Genomic DNA, 16,104 nt, shown 5'->3' on the forward strand with positions numbered 1-16,104 from the left:
ACACAAAGGTGTATAAACGAGTAGCTGTAAAGCCAGTTTAGAACAAACTGAAGCTGAACTCTTAGTTGAATCACGCAATAGGGATGACTTACTGATCACATGTTGACACATGGGTTTTTAAACTGATGCATATGGAAGTGTATGACCAATGCACCATTATATCTCTGGTGAATTTAGTTGGCTGAAGGTTCAGAACGGTGCAAGTAGCTGTGTGGCAAAAAGGCAGAATAATTGTGATTGAGTTGAGGGACAAGAAAGACATTAGTCCACTAAGCACAGTTTAAATGTAGTCCTGTCCTACTTATTGTTGTCCATCATCCCCCAAAATACAATGAGTCTTTCTTAAGTGAATGAATTCTTGCCCTTTCTGGACTGTTTTGATTTGGTGCATCATGTTGATTTTCCTACTCACTCTGGTGGTCATATATGAGACCTGATCTGTACATCTGGCTTATCTGTTGCCAACAGTATAGCAGTATAGCAGTGATCTGGGCCTCTGTGATCATAAAGCCTTACTTTTCACTGTCTCATATCCTCTTTCTCCTGTTACCTCTAAACGTAGTATTTCTTTCAGAAACCTTAAAAATATCTGTCCCTCTATCCTTGCTGGATTCATTTCTGTCTTCTCCTATTCCACCAACATTAGATAGTCTTGTTGTCTAGTATAACTCAACCCTTCATTCAGCACTAGAGAAAACAGCTCTTTTAAAACATAAGGAGATTTCTTTTAAGCATTCATCTCCATGGTACAACAGAGAATGAAGTTATACGAAAGCAGCTGGCTGATACCTTGAAAGAGCGTCACGTAACTCTGGCCTCACTGTGCACATCCAGGCTTTCTCTGACCCCTAAAGGGCTTACAGGGATGCATTAACTGCAGCCAAGAAGACACATTATGGGCAGAATAATAGACAGTGGCCATGATAACCCAAGGGTTTTGATTTCTGTACTTAATAAACTACTTCAACCTGCATCTGTCCTGTTTACCTTCTCTACTCAAGTCTGTGAAAAATTCCTCCACTTTTTCTGTAATAAAATTAAAGATCTAAATAAATCCACTAACATAAATCCATCACCTCTTTATATTTTTCCCTGTCTTCCCTCAACATCCAGCTCCTTTTTTAAATTCTCACTAATAAACTCTGCATCTGTTAATGACCTGCTTTGTAAGATGACGCCGACTATTTGTGTACTGGACCCCATCCACACCATACTTCTTAAATCCTAACTTCATGCCATAATCCTAACTGTTAAAACAATAATCAATACATCCCTGGGCACTGGCTTTGTGCCAGTCACGGTTAAAATCAATTTTGTAACCCCAGTGTTAAAAAAGTCTGATTTTGATACTGACTGCTCTGCTTCGGGTAACCAATGATTTGCTTATGGCAGCAGTCTCCTGACAGACCAGCATATTAATTCTGTCAGAGCTCAGTGGAGCATTTGAAACTTTTAGACATGACCTTCTACTGTCCAGAATGGAGAACATGCTGGGTATCTCTAGCACTGCCCTCCAGTGATTTAAGTCCTGTCTGACAGATAGGCAAGAGTTTATTAGTCTTGGCAACAGAAGATCCAGCTCAGTGCCAGTCACACAAGGAGTCCCTCGGGGCTCTGTCCTCGGCCCTCTGCTCTTCTGTATCTTTAGGCTTCCCATTCACCATATTATTTGTAGCTTTGGACTGGGTTATCAGTTTTATGCAGATGGTACTCAACTCTATTTCAGTCTTAAAAGTGTTAAAAGCTTTTTCAGCTCACAACTTGCCTGAGTGAAATTAAAAACTGGATGGAGCAGAACTCTTTAAAATTAAACTATAACAAAACTGAACTTCTATAAATTGGCACTAAGGTGCAATTTAAGAAAATGAGCTCCTTCTCATTCACTCTTGATGATGATCTCATCAGACCTTCTTGTAATGCAAGGAATCTTGGTGTCATTTTTGATTCTTTCCTTTCTTATTCAACCCACCCAACTTCACCTCCGCAACATACCCCGTGTTTGCTCATTCTCCTCCTTTTCTAGCACTTGTCCCTGCTTTTATCACATCCCACATCAATTATTGTAACTCCCTACTAGCAGGTACCACTTCTAATCTTACATTAAGGCTGCAGTGGATTCAAAACTCTGCTGCAAGAGTCCTGACATGGACCAGCAACAGCGAGCACATCACAGCTGTTATGCTTTGGCTCCACTGGCTCCCTGCGTCTTACAGGATTGAATATAAAATTCTATTATTAACCTACAAAGCTTTAAATGGCCTCACACCGGACTACATCAGTGACCTTCTCCATCGCTCTGCTCCTGTTCGCTCTCTAAGGTTCTCGGATGCTGGCCATCTTGTTGTGCCCTATACTAACCTGCACTCTATGGGTCACAGGGCCTTGAAACTTTGGAAAGACCTCCCGAAATTAATGATATCAGCTGACTCCATTCATTCCTTTAAAAAACAACTTAAAGCTCATCTGTTCAGGAAGTAACGTAACATTCTGCCTGTTTCTTTCTATTTACCTCTCTGTCCAGATGCTCAGGGTAATTTATGTGTGTGTATGTGTGTATGATAATTGATGTGATTTGTTCAGGCTTTTCTTTTAGTATTGAATTTAGTATTTTACACTGCTTCATATCTCTTGTATTTATCTGTTTAGTGTTCTATGAAGCTGCGGTGGGTTGGCACCCTGCCCAGGATTGGTTCCCTGCCTTGTGCCCTGTGTTGGCTGGGATTGGCTCCAGCAGACCCCCGTGACCCTGTGTTCGGATTCAGTGGGTTGGAAAATGGATGGATGAATGGATGTTCTATGAAGAAATATTTGTATTCACTGTTACATATTCCATCCATCCATCCATCCATTGTCTCCCGCTTATCCGAGGTCGGGTCGGGGGGCAGCAGCTTGAGCAGAGATGCCCAAACTTCCCTCTCCCCGGTCACTTCTTCTAGCTCTTCCGGGAGAATCCCAAGGCGTTCCCAGGCCAGTCGAGAGATATAGTCCCTCCAACGTGTCCTGGGTCTTCCCCGGGGCCTCCTCCCGGTTAGACGTGCCCGGAACACCTCCCCAGGGAGGCGTCCAGGAGGCATCCTGATCAGATGCCCGAGCAACCTCATCTGACACCTCTCGATGCGGAGGAGCAGCGGCTCTACTCTGAGCCCCTCCCAGATGACTGAGTTTCTCACCCTATCTTTAAGGGAAAGCCCAGACACCCTGCGGAGGAAACTCATTTCAGCCGCTTGTATTCGCGATCTCGTTCTTTCGGTCACTACCCATAGCTCATGACCATAGGTGAGGGTAGGAACATAGATCGACTGGTAAATTGAGAGCTTCGCCTTGCGGCTCAGCTCCTTTTTCACCACGACAGACCGGTGCAGCGCCCGCATTACTGTGGATGCCGCACCGATCCGCCTGTCGATCTCACGCTCCATTTTTCCCTCACTCGTGAACAAGACCCCGAGATACTTGAACTCCTCCACTTGGGGCAGGATCTCGCTACCAACCCTGAGAGGGCACTCCACCCTTTTCCGGCTGAGGACCATGGTCTCGGATTTGGAGGTACTGATTCTCATCCCAGCTGCTTCACACTCGGCTGCGAACCGATCCAGAGAGAGCTGAAGATCACGGCTTGATGAAGCAAACAGGACAACATCATCTGCAAAAAGCAGTGACCCAATCCTGAACCCAACAAACCGGACCCCCTCAACGCCCTGGCTGCGCCTAGAAATTCTGTCCATAAAAGTTATGAACAGAATCGGTGACAAAGGGCAACCCTGGCGGAGTCCAACTCTCACTGGAAATGGGTTCGACTTACTGCCGGCAATGCGGACCAGGCTCTGGCAATGATCGTACAGGGTCCGAACAGCCCTTATCAAGGGGGCCGGTACCCCATACTCTCGGAGTACCCCCCACAGGATTCCCCGAAGGACACGGTCGAATGCCTTTTCCAAGTCCACAAAACACATGTAGACTGGTTGGGCAAACTCCCATGCACCCTCCAGGACCCTGCTAAGGGTGTAGAGCTGGTCCACTGTTCTGCGACCAGGACGAAAACCACACTGTTCCTCCCGAATCCGAGGCTCAACTATCCGACGGACCCTCCTCTCCAGGACCCCTGAATAGACTTTTCCAGGGAGGCTGAGGAGTGTGAGTGTTACATATTCCCTGCTGTTTAAATAAGCACCTTGATCATGGGAAAGGAGTTATGTAAATTCGTCTTTGTTCTTCTTTTGGCTGCTCCTGTTAGGGGTTGACACAGTGGATCATCTTCTTCCATATCTTCCTGTCTTCTGTATCTTGTTCTGTTACATCCATCACCTGTATGTCCTCTCTCACCACATCCATAAACCTCCTCTTAGGCCTTCATCTTTTCCTATTACCTAGCAGCTCTATCCTTTAACATCCTTTTCCTAATATACTCAGCATCTCTCCTCTGCACATGTCCAAACCAACACAATCTCACCTCTCTGACTTTGTCTCCCAACCGTCCAACTTGAGCTGACCCTCAAATGTACTAATTTCTAATTCTATCCATTCTCATCACAACCAATGCAATTTTTAACATCTTTAATTGTGCCACCTCCAGCTCTGTCTCCTGCTTTCTGGTCAGTGCCACTATCTCCAACCCATATAACATAACTGGTCTCACTACTGTCCTGTAGACCTTCCCTTTCACTCTTGCTGATACCTGTCTGTGACAAATCACTCCTGACACTTTTCTCCATCCACTCCACCCTGCCTGCACTCTCTTTTTCACCTCTCTTCCACACTTCCTATTACTCTGTACTCTTAATCCCAAGTATTTAAACTCATCCACCTTCGCCAACTCTCCTACTTTCATCCTCACCATTCCATTTCCACCGCTCTCTCATTCACACACATGTATTCTGCCTTGTTCCTATTGACCTTCATTCTTCTCCACTCTAGAGCATATCTCCACCTCTCCAGGGTCTCATCGACCTGCTCCCTAATATCGCTACAGATCACAATGTCATCAGCAAACATCATAGTAAAGAGGGACTCCTGTCTAATCTCGTCTGTCAACCTGTCCATCACCATTGCAAATAAGAAGAGGCACAGAGCTGATCCCTGATGTAATCCCACCTCCATCTTGAATGCATCCGTCGCTCCTACCGCAGACCTCACCACTGTCACACTTCCCTCGTACATATCCTGTACAACTCTTACGTACTTCTCTGCCACTCCCGACTTCCTCATACAATACCACAGCTCCCCTCGAGGCACCCGGTCATATGCTTTCTCCAGGTCCACAAAGACGCAATGCAACTCTTTCTGGGCCTCTCTATACTTCTCCATGAACACTCTCAGAGGAAACATCACGTCTGTGGTGCTCTTTCCTGTCATGACAATACACTGCTGCTCACCAATCATCACTGAGCTTCTTAACCGAGCTTCCACTACTCTTTCCCATAACTTCAGTTTTATCCCCCTGTAGTTACTACAGCTCTGCACATTCCCCTTATTCTTAAAAATCGGTACCACTACACTTCTGCTCCACTCCTCAGGCATCCTCTCACTTTCCAAGATTCCATTAAATAATCTGGTTAAAAACTCCACTGCCATCTCTCCTAAACACCTCCATGCTTCCACAAGTTTGTCATCTGGACCAACGGCCTTTCAATTTTTCATCCTTGTCATAACTGTCCTTACTTCCTCCTTGCTAATCCATTGCACTACCTGATTCACTATCTCCACATCATCCAACCATCTCTCTCTCTCATTCTCTTCATTCATCAACCTCTCAAAGTACTCTTTCATCTGCTCAACACACTCTCCTCGCTTGTGAGTACGTTTCCATCTTTATCCTTTATCACCCTAACTTGCTGCACATCTTTGCCAGGTTGATTCCTTTGCCTAGCCAATCAGTACAGGTCCTTCTCTCCCTCCTTAGTGTCCAACCTCTCATAAAACTCATCATATGCCTTTTCTTTAGCCTTCGCCACCTCCCTCTTCACCTTGCGCCTTGTATTATCGTAGTATTTCCCACTACTTATCTTTACCTGTTTTCTCAAGGGTAAGTGTACTCGTCAACTTTGTTATTGGGTTGGTCTACTGTGCCACTTTAAAATTATCACACACAGACATAGCTATACACATACACACAGACCTTAACCACAACAGTGCCCCATGAATGACACACACACTGATTAACCTCTAGCACTTTAAACCACACAAGTGCTTTAGGAATAACACAGCCTGTCACTCTCTCAGCACTTCAAGAGACTTACTTATTATCGGCACGAACAACATTTGATGTTTTAATGATATCTCAGCCCCAAATATTACTTTTGGTCTACAAGAATACATTTAAACATACAAAGGCTCAGCATTCTTGACAATAGGCCATTTATCAGTCAAGAATGCCTTACTTTACATACTGTTCTCAACTATTGTGTGGAGCTCTCACCCTCAACCTTAATAAACCTCGCATCACAAAGGTAATGGCAAATCTCTGGCTGCACCAGGTGCTCAAAGAAATCTTATTACTTCAATCACTCTATAGACATTAAGACAAAGCATAGAAAGTTAAAAGCAGCATGGTATTTATTACAGGAATAATAATAATACCACTGAAACAAAGAATAATAGAAAATAGGACTGATAGAAAAGTCTGGATATATATAGTCTTTAGAAAAAGCTTACGAAAAAGTTACAGATGACAAGGATGAATGTCCTAGGGCGGCGTTTGATTAACAATCTATGTTCATAAAAATGCTGTTAACTGACGATCAGATGAAAACTGGTCATACGTGTCTTTGTTTTCTCTTCTGATATCGCTCTTCCATCATCGCTGTTTCTCTTCTTCTGACGTTGCTTTCAAATGAGGCATATTTATTATAAAATGTCATGCCGTGGTTTCACAACACATGATTGTTGCATGCACATGATTGGTTGGCTGTCAATATGATGGATGAATTTTGCTCAAACTCTTTAATCTATCTTTTCCCAGATAACAAAGTTTTTTGATATTGCCTTAAACATCGGCAAGTCCTCCTTTCCCAGGCTGTAAACCAAATTGTTGTCCCAGATGTCCATCCATAAAGTAATCAATAGCCTCAAGTATCAACTCAGTCTTCCTTTCCCAGGCTGTAAAACCATTTTAGCACTATGCCGTGAACAACTGTTATAAAAGTGAGGTGTAAGGGAAGAGGATATGCCTTTTTTATTATAATGCCAATACAAGTGTCCTACATCTGAATTCATCTTGTTGGGATTGAGCAAAATATAATAATAAAAATGTAGAGAATAATTTGTAGATTTTATACACCATAACACCTCTTATCTCCTTGTACTATTGTCTACTTTCCGCATCTCTCTAACTATCCCACTTCTTCTTCACCATCCTCTTCCTCTGTATACTCTCCTGTACTTCCCCATTCCACCACCAGGTTTCCTTTTCCTCCTTCCTCTGTCCAGATGTCATGCCAAGCTCCCTTCTTGCTGTCACCCTTAGTACATCTGCTGTAGTTTCCCAACTGTCTGGTAATTCTTCAGTGCCACCAGTGCCTGTCTTACCTCCTCCCTAAACTCAACCTTGCAGTCTTCCTTTTTCAACTTCCACCATATGATACTGGGCTATGCTCTCACTCTCCTCCTCTTCTTGATCTACAACATCATCCTACAGACCACCATCCTATGCTGTTTAATTACACTTTCCCCTGCCACCACTTTGCAGTCTTTAATCTCCTTCAGATTGACTCTTCTGCATAGGATGTAATCTACCTGTGTGCATCTTCCTCCACTCTTGTACGTCACCCTATGTTCCTCACTCTTCTTAAAATACATATTCACCACAGCCATGCCCATTCCTTTTTGCAAAATCCACTATCCTCTGATTTTCTTTATTCCTCTCCTTTACACCATACCTACCCATCACCTTCTCATCTCCTCTGTTCTCTTCACCAACATGTCCACTGAAATCCGTTTCAATCACCACTCTCTGTCCTTTGAGTACACTGTCCATCACTTCATCCAACTCACTCCAGAAATCTTCTTTCTCATCCATCAAACACCCAACTTGTGGGGCATATGTACTAACAACATTCATCATCACACCTTCAGTTTCCATCTTAAAATGCAATATTATTATTATTGTTTTTATTATTATTATTAACAGTCAATGTTCATGTCAGGGAAAATGTGGAAATTAATAGCTTGGTGCTGTGGTAGCCTAAAATAGCACAATGGGCTTGTCGATCATTTGGGTCAGACACTGACATTCTACCCTCTCATGTGCAAACAGCAAAAAGATTATAAGAAAAGTGTGCAAAGAAACACACGTCTACTGTACTGATGGTGACATCGGAATGTGTTAAGATCAACGTTCAATTTGTTATTAATGATTGTTCCTAGATATTTGTATTGCTCTACCATCTTCACTGTCTCCTTTTTAATTATGGTTAAGACAGTGGATGGTGAGGAGCACCTGAAATTCACAACCATATCTTTTGTCTTAGAAATATTAAGTTGTAAATTAGCATGTCTGTCTTCCTTATCTTGTAAAAGACTGAAAATGACAGAGGTCAGGTCAAGTTGGATAGCATTCACTGGTACTGCATGCTGCCGCAACCAACACACAACAAAACAGCTCGGGATCCCAGTTGGCAATCCCCAATGCAGACACACAGTTCAGTCGCACTCTCCAAAAATGATGCTAAATGGGTGTTCCTCTTGGCCTAGTCCAACAGCTCAGGTCTTCAAAAATGAGGATCCTGCGAGAAGGATCACACTCGGGGAATCACACCACATGGCCATAGTGCTGCAACTGACGCTTCCTCACAATGCTGGTAATGTGCCTCATTCAGGACTCCATGAGCAACCACTCCTTCGACACAAAGTCAAACCACTGGTACCGAAGGATTCTCTGAAGAGACACAGTACTGAAGGAGCCAAGTCTTTGTCTCAGGTCACTGGATAAAATCCATGTCTCACATCCATTTCGCAAAACAGGAAGCACTAGGACTCTAAACACTTGGACCTTCGTCCTTTTGAGCAGATATTGGGAGTGTCATACACCTCTTTCAAGCAACCTCATGACCCTCAATGCTCTCCCCATCATTTTACTGACTTCATAGGAAGAGTCACTAGAGACATGAATGTTGCTGCCGAGGTAAGTAAACCTCTTGACAAGGTTGACACTTTCTCCACAGACAGACGTACTGTTGATGGCCATGCCTAATAGGTCACTAAAGGCCTGGATGTTGGTTTATATCAGGACACTTGCAAGCCCAAACTCTAAAACTCCTTGCTCAGTCTCTTGAGAGCCCCAATCAGAGCTCCATTGACTAAGCAAAGATCATAGTATCATTGGCAAAGTCCAAATCAGCGAATCTTTCTTCACCAACATATGCCCAAAAGCAGCTGGGCCCAATGACCCCGTCCAATACTCAGACTTTGAAAGCATTGAACAGAGTAGGAGCAAAAACAAACCCCTGACAAACCCCAGAATCAACTGGGAAAAACGCAGAGGTTCTGCCTCCAATCTGCACAGCACTCACAGTACCAGCGTACAGACTGGCCATGATTTCCAGCAACTTTGGGGGGATCCTGCGAAGTCTCATGATGTCCCACTGAAGTGCTTGAACGCTTTACAAAACTTGAAAAATGCTGCAAAGAAACTCTGCCGATATTCACATTTGCACTCAATGAGAACCCTCAGTGTTACGATGTAGACTTCTTAGGTGTAAAACCAGACTGCTCCAGTCACTGGTAGGTGAGCAAGTGATCATGGATCCTATTGAGGATGACTCAAGCAAGGACCTTCCGTGGCACTGGGAACATTGTTATCCCCCTGTAGTTGACACATCCAGGTGATTACCCTTCCCTTTCCAGATAGGGATGACAAGTCCCATTTTTCAGTCAGTGGGGTAGTGCCCCTTCTCCCCAAATTGAAGCAAATATTGTTTGCAATGCCACCCTGGAGAAGTTCAACTGGATACCACTGATCCCTACAGCCTTCCCTACCCACAGCTGGTTCACCACCTGTGCAGTCTCAGTGAGATTAAGTGGTTCACAGCTAATTAGAAGATCATTCTCAAGAACCATGGACCCAGAGATGTCCAGCGTCCTAGCCGGAGGATCAGCTTTAAACAGAAAGTCAAATTAGCCAGCCCAGCGGGTCACAACTGTCACCCGCCCTAACTATGATTCTCCGAGGATGACATAATCATCTGCAAATTTCAGGACATGTCTATCCTTGTGTAAACTCCTGCAGTCATTTGTATACCTCCAGGATAAACAAAAGAGGAGATGAACAACAACCTTGTGGAGTGCCAACAGGTGTACTTATCAGAGAAAGAGCCACTGACACTCACTCTTTGTGTTCTGTTTGTTAAAAAGACCAGAATCCACTCCACCAAGTTAGGGTCCAAACAGAAATGATTTATACTTATCTCAATTAAAATGTGGGGCTGGTGTTAAAAGCTGACAAAAAGTTTATAAAACAGCAATATTTAAAAAAAAAAAAGACAAAAACATTTTATTGAATTTATTAAAATCAATCAACATTCCATATAAGCAAGTCAAATTTTACAAAACATCAAACCCCACCCATCCTTCCAAGTGCTCATACAGTAAATTCAGATGTGCTGTTGTGGCATCCTCCATGCCCCTCGTTGCTCTATAAGCAAATTGGTGAGGGTCCAGAAGAGCCATAGTTTTGTTAAATATTAATTAACTGCACAAAGGATTTTATGATAAGAGAAGTTAATGCCACTGGTCTAAAGTCACTTAATGCTTTGGGGTGTGCAGTTTTTGCCAATGGAATAACAATGGCCTATTTAGCTGGGCACTTTTTGTAAATCCAAGGACATTTCAGATATGGAGTGAAATATTGGAGAGAGCTCCTCTGCAGAGTAGTGAAGCAGAAAGCCACTTATTCCGCATGGACCTGAGCTTTTTTTGATTTTTGTTCATACAAAGACCTTTCTGCTTAAAGAATAGCTGAGTCCTGGCTCCAATCCTCCGTCTGTTCTTTTGCTGACTTAATTCTAAACCAAAATCCTGTGTTTCAAATCTTGAATAGAACTCATTCAGGTTTTGTGCCAACTCATAGTCAATTTAGACCCCCGTCACATCGATGCAGTTTTTGTTTTTTGTATGAATGCCAGCCATTATCTTGATGCCATTCCATAATGAGCCCTGGTTATCAGTCCTCAGTTCATTCCTGTCCTTATACTTCAACTTTGCCTGCTTTATTTAACGTTTCACCTCCTTCTGTAATTCTTTCTGTTCAGTTTTATGTTCCATGTTGAAATGCTCTATCTTTTCAGGTTATTGATACTTTTAGATCTCTGGTAATCCATGGCTTGTCGTTAGAGTATACTGTATTCTGGCTGATTTTATGGGTATTACGATGTCCTCACAGAACTGCATGTAACATCTTACAATGTCTGTCAGGTCATTAATGTCAGCACAGGATTTTTCAAACATTAACCAGTCACTGCACTCAAAACAGAAGCACAGGCACTCAATAGAGTCCTCGTCCCAGACTTTCATTTGTTTACTTTCTGGCTTTGCTCTCTTAAGGACGAGTTTATAGATTGGAATAAGATGGGTACAGTAATGATCTGATGAACCGAGTGGTGGGTTTGCTCTCAATCGGGATTAATAAAGTATCTATCTATCTATCTATCTATCTATCTATCTATCTATCTATCTATCTATCTATCTATCTATCTATCTATCTATCTATCTATCTATCTATCTATCTATCTATCTATCTATCTATCTAATTCATAAGCACCTTTAATGATCCCGCAGTACTGATCAAGCACTCAGTTGTCATGAGCTGGGCAAGTGACATATAGATAGATAGATAGATAGATAGATAGATAGATAGATAGATAGATAGATAGATAGATAGATAGATAGATAGATAGATAGATAGATAGATAGATAGATAGATAGATAGATAGATAGATAGATAGATCAATCTTTATTGTCATTGTCACTTTTACAAAGGAACAACGAAATTGAAGGTGCAGTCGACTCAGTGTGAGGAATAAGAGTTAAAAAGACAAGAAGAGAGAAAATAATAACAAACCAAATAGTAATAAATATACAAATTGCACTTGTTGACATAAGGTCTATATTGCACATTGGTAGAATGATACGGATCAGTTTTATTCTGAGTTCAGGGCCATGATTGCTTTCAGATAAAAGCTGTCTTTAAGGCGGTTTCTCCTGGTTTTCATTGCTCTGTATCTCTTGCCCGATGGCAAAAGCTGGAAGAGGCAATGACCGGGATGTGATGAATCCTGTGAAATGTCAATTGCTTTTTTGCGGCATCGGGAGGTGTAGATTTGTTCCAGAGTGGGGGGGGGGAGGGGGGGGTACAACCAATTGTTCTCTCCGCTGTCCTGACGACCCTGTGGAGCGCTTTCTTTTCTGAGGAAGTGCAGCTGCCGTTCCACACACACAGTCCGTACGTGAGCACACTCTCGATGGAACAGCGATAAAAAGCAAGGAGCAGATTTTTGGGGAGATGGTTCTTTCTGAGAATTCTCAGAAAATACAGTCTCTTCTGCATCTTCTTCAGCTGCTCCTTGGTGTTGGCACTCCAGGTCAGGTCATCCTCCAGCTCAATACCCAGAAACCTGAACACCGGGACCCTCTCCACACAGGCCCCGCCAATGATGAGTGGCTGGATGTCAGTTTTGTTTTTCCTAAAGTCAGTAACAAGCTGCTAAGTTTTTTTGGTGTTGAGGAGCAGGTTATTGACTGTGCACCACTCTAACAGTCGCTCCTCCTCGTCCCTGTATGCCAGCTCACCCTCCTTGCCCGAGATGAGTCTGACCACCATCGTGTCATCCGTGAACTTTATAATCTTGTTGCTATGGTGAGTGGGGACACAGTCATATGTGTAGAGGGTGTAGAGGAGCGGGCTGAGCACACAACCCTGCGGCGTCCCGGTGTTGAGGCTGAGAGCAGTGGATGTGTGGAGACCCAGCCTGACCCTGTGGGGGCGACCAGACAGGAACTCCAGTATCCAACTGCAGGTGAGTGATGGAAGGCCCAGATCTGCCAGTTTGGACACCAGTCGTTGTGGGAAGATGGTGTTAAACGCCGAGCTGAAGTCTACAAAGAGCAGTCTGGCGTAACTCCCCTGCTGCTCCAGGTGGGTCAGGGCAGCATGAAGGGCTGTGGCCACAGCATCCTCCGTGGATCTCTTTGCTTTGTAAGCAAATTGAAATGGGTCCAGGTCTGCTGGCAGGCAGGCGATGATATATTATTATTATGACTCCGCACCAGTTTCTCAAAGCACTTCATGATGACAGATGTGAGTGCCACTGGGCGGAAAACATTCAGACTGTTCGTGATGGATTTTTTCGGCAGCGGAACAATGATTGAGGACTTGAGGCAGGATGGGACAGTGGCCTTCTCCACTCCTCAGGCATCCTCTCACTTTCCAAGATTCCATTAAACAATCTGGTTAAAAACTACACTGCCACTTTCCATTCTTCATCCTCTTCAAAGCAGTCCTTACTTCCTCATTGCTAATCTGTTGCACTTCCTGATTCACTTTATTCAACTTTATTTGACCCCAGGGGGAAATTTGGCTTTTTACAGAAGCTCTTTAAATACATGCATAGATAAATTCTGCTCAAAAAATTAAAGGAACACTTTTTAATCAGATTATATCATCAAGTCAATGAAACTAGTGGGATATTGATCTGGTCAGTGAAGTAGCAGAGGGCCTTGTTCATCAGTTTCAGCTGCTTTGGTGCAGCTTTTGATTTGAGCCAGCACATTAGTCAGCCTACACACAAAGCAGGTCATACGTTATACTTAGTAATTACAAAAGGGCTAAAAGTTTATGTGAAGCAGATTATTGACATTGGTCTATCAGACCATTTTCTCTTACTATTTAATATAGAAATAATGATAGAAAATATTCATGAGAAGCATATTGTTAAAAAAAACTTCTTTGATTCATCAGCAGCTTCAAAGTTTACAAACATTCTAAGCAACCACTCCGTTTGTAGTGCCTACTACAATAGTGAGAGTAATGTACATAGTAAGGTGGAAAATTTTAACACTACGGTGAGAGCTGCTGCTGACATAGTCACACCTGAAAAGACAGTTAAAAAATCTTCTAGCACTGTTACACCATGGGAGACTGCCATCCTTTTCTTCCTAATACATTACCATATCAGTCCATATCAGTAGAGATAGCCTGGTGGATTTTTTTCCCATTGAGATCTGATGTGTTATTAAAGTGCTCCTTTAAGATTTTTCAGCAGTTTATAAATAAATACATATATGCACACACTATGGTTTGAACACACACCAGATTGACTGAAAAGGAAAACAAAATCAAAAGAAAGAAAACTTGCTCAGTGGCAGACCGTCATTTTTGAACCCCTGCTTCCTTTTTCACTAATGTCGTTCCATGACAGATTCATACAAATTTAAAAAAAAATTAACCACCACATTTTTTTTTCTTTCTTTTTTTAATGTCTTTCAGTAAGCCAAAACTTAGGGTTAGGGAGGCTAAGGCTGAGGCTATGAATCAGTGTTGGTATCTGAAAGGTTGCCAGTTCAGATCCTGTTACTGCCAGAAGGGATCCTACTATGCTGGGCCCTTGAGAAAGGCCCTTAACCTGAAAATTGCTCCATGAATGCGGTACAATGGCTAAAAAAATATTCAAAGCAAAACAGCAAAAATAAAGAAAAATTGAAATTACAAAAAAAAAGAAAAATTCTGTTTAGGCTTATTTATCTTGTTTCATTTCTCTTTAAGTTTGGTCATACAGTCATATTTATGTGTAGAAAGATAAGCACGGTCAGAACACTGTATGCCATCTCCTATTTTCAAACTTATCTAACAGTCCATGCTAGCAGGGAGACGATTTCCTAACTGGCTTAATGAACACTCAGTTTAACAGACAGAGCAAAGAAAGTTCTATTTCATGTTTACTAACAGGGGGTAAAAGACTAGACCATATTCTAAGTAACTATGAGAAACTGATATTCTATTGAAATTAGGCAGACTATATGTGAAGTTAACATTTAAAATTAGTTTTCTAAGATTGGCTCTTACATACAGAATTAGTAAAATAAATTTTTAAAACCTTGGTGCCCTGTGTTAGCCACCATTCACCTAATGAGTGTCCTGGCCCTGCTTACAACAATTGCTGCTGATGTGAGTGTTAGCAAGATTGACATATAAGGTTCTTTTTTATTGATGTAAAAGTTGTAAACGTTTATAAAAGTTTGATTTGAAATTCAGCAAACAGATTGTTTAACAGTATTCTGAGACCACCTAACATGAATGACCCAAACTGACTTCTTAGGTTCTTTCCTAAGAGGTGGATATGAAAAAATGTCAAAACCAGTTACCTGTAACCTTTGACCTGTCTCACTGTCTGTATTGTACCCTGTGGGACCCCCAGTGGCAGGCTGCTTGCTGACTGGGACTGTATTTTATTTCCAAACCTTTACTTCAAGGTAGCTTTACCACCAATGGAGGACTTTCACCTGAGCATCCTCAAGTGCCCTTATGGGACCTCAAATAGATAAGGAATGGACAATGCAGCCTCTCAACAATGACAATAACAAAAAGACAAAGGCATTCAGTTTTAAGCTTTTAGTTGCAAATTATATTTGTTTTTGGTGAAAGCAATAACAGCCACTACAGCACCCTCAATAATATTTGGGACAAGGACACATTTTTCCTTGAATTCCCCTTCTGGGCAATCAAGCAATTCAGACCTGATTAAAGTGCACATTGCAGGCTTTAGTTTAAGGGTCTTTGCATACATTTCAGTAACACCATATAGAAATGAAAATGTTACAGGCCAAACCCGACTTTAGGACAAACTAGTTTAGACTAGGCCAAGCCAGTTTGTCTGAAGCCTGATAGGATGAATTGGTTTGACCTAGGAAAGTGCGATTGCAGGCCAAACTAGTTTAGACTAGGACAAATCAGTTTGTCCTGGGAGCTCTACATTAATTTCAGGATAATCTGCTTCGGACCAGGTTCATCCTATCCATGGACACATGTGTCTTGGTCTCCTCTTCTGATATTGTCTTCGCCCTCTCCTGTTGTCCTTTTTTTTATGCCGCTCTTTTTTTTCCAGGTCCGTTGGACAAGCC

The sequence above is a fragment of the Erpetoichthys calabaricus genome, chromosome 3, assembly GCF_900747795.2.
Source record: "Erpetoichthys calabaricus chromosome 3, fErpCal1.3, whole genome shotgun sequence".
In the NCBI taxonomy this organism is placed as follows: Eukaryota; Metazoa; Chordata; class Cladistia; order Polypteriformes; family Polypteridae; genus Erpetoichthys; species Erpetoichthys calabaricus.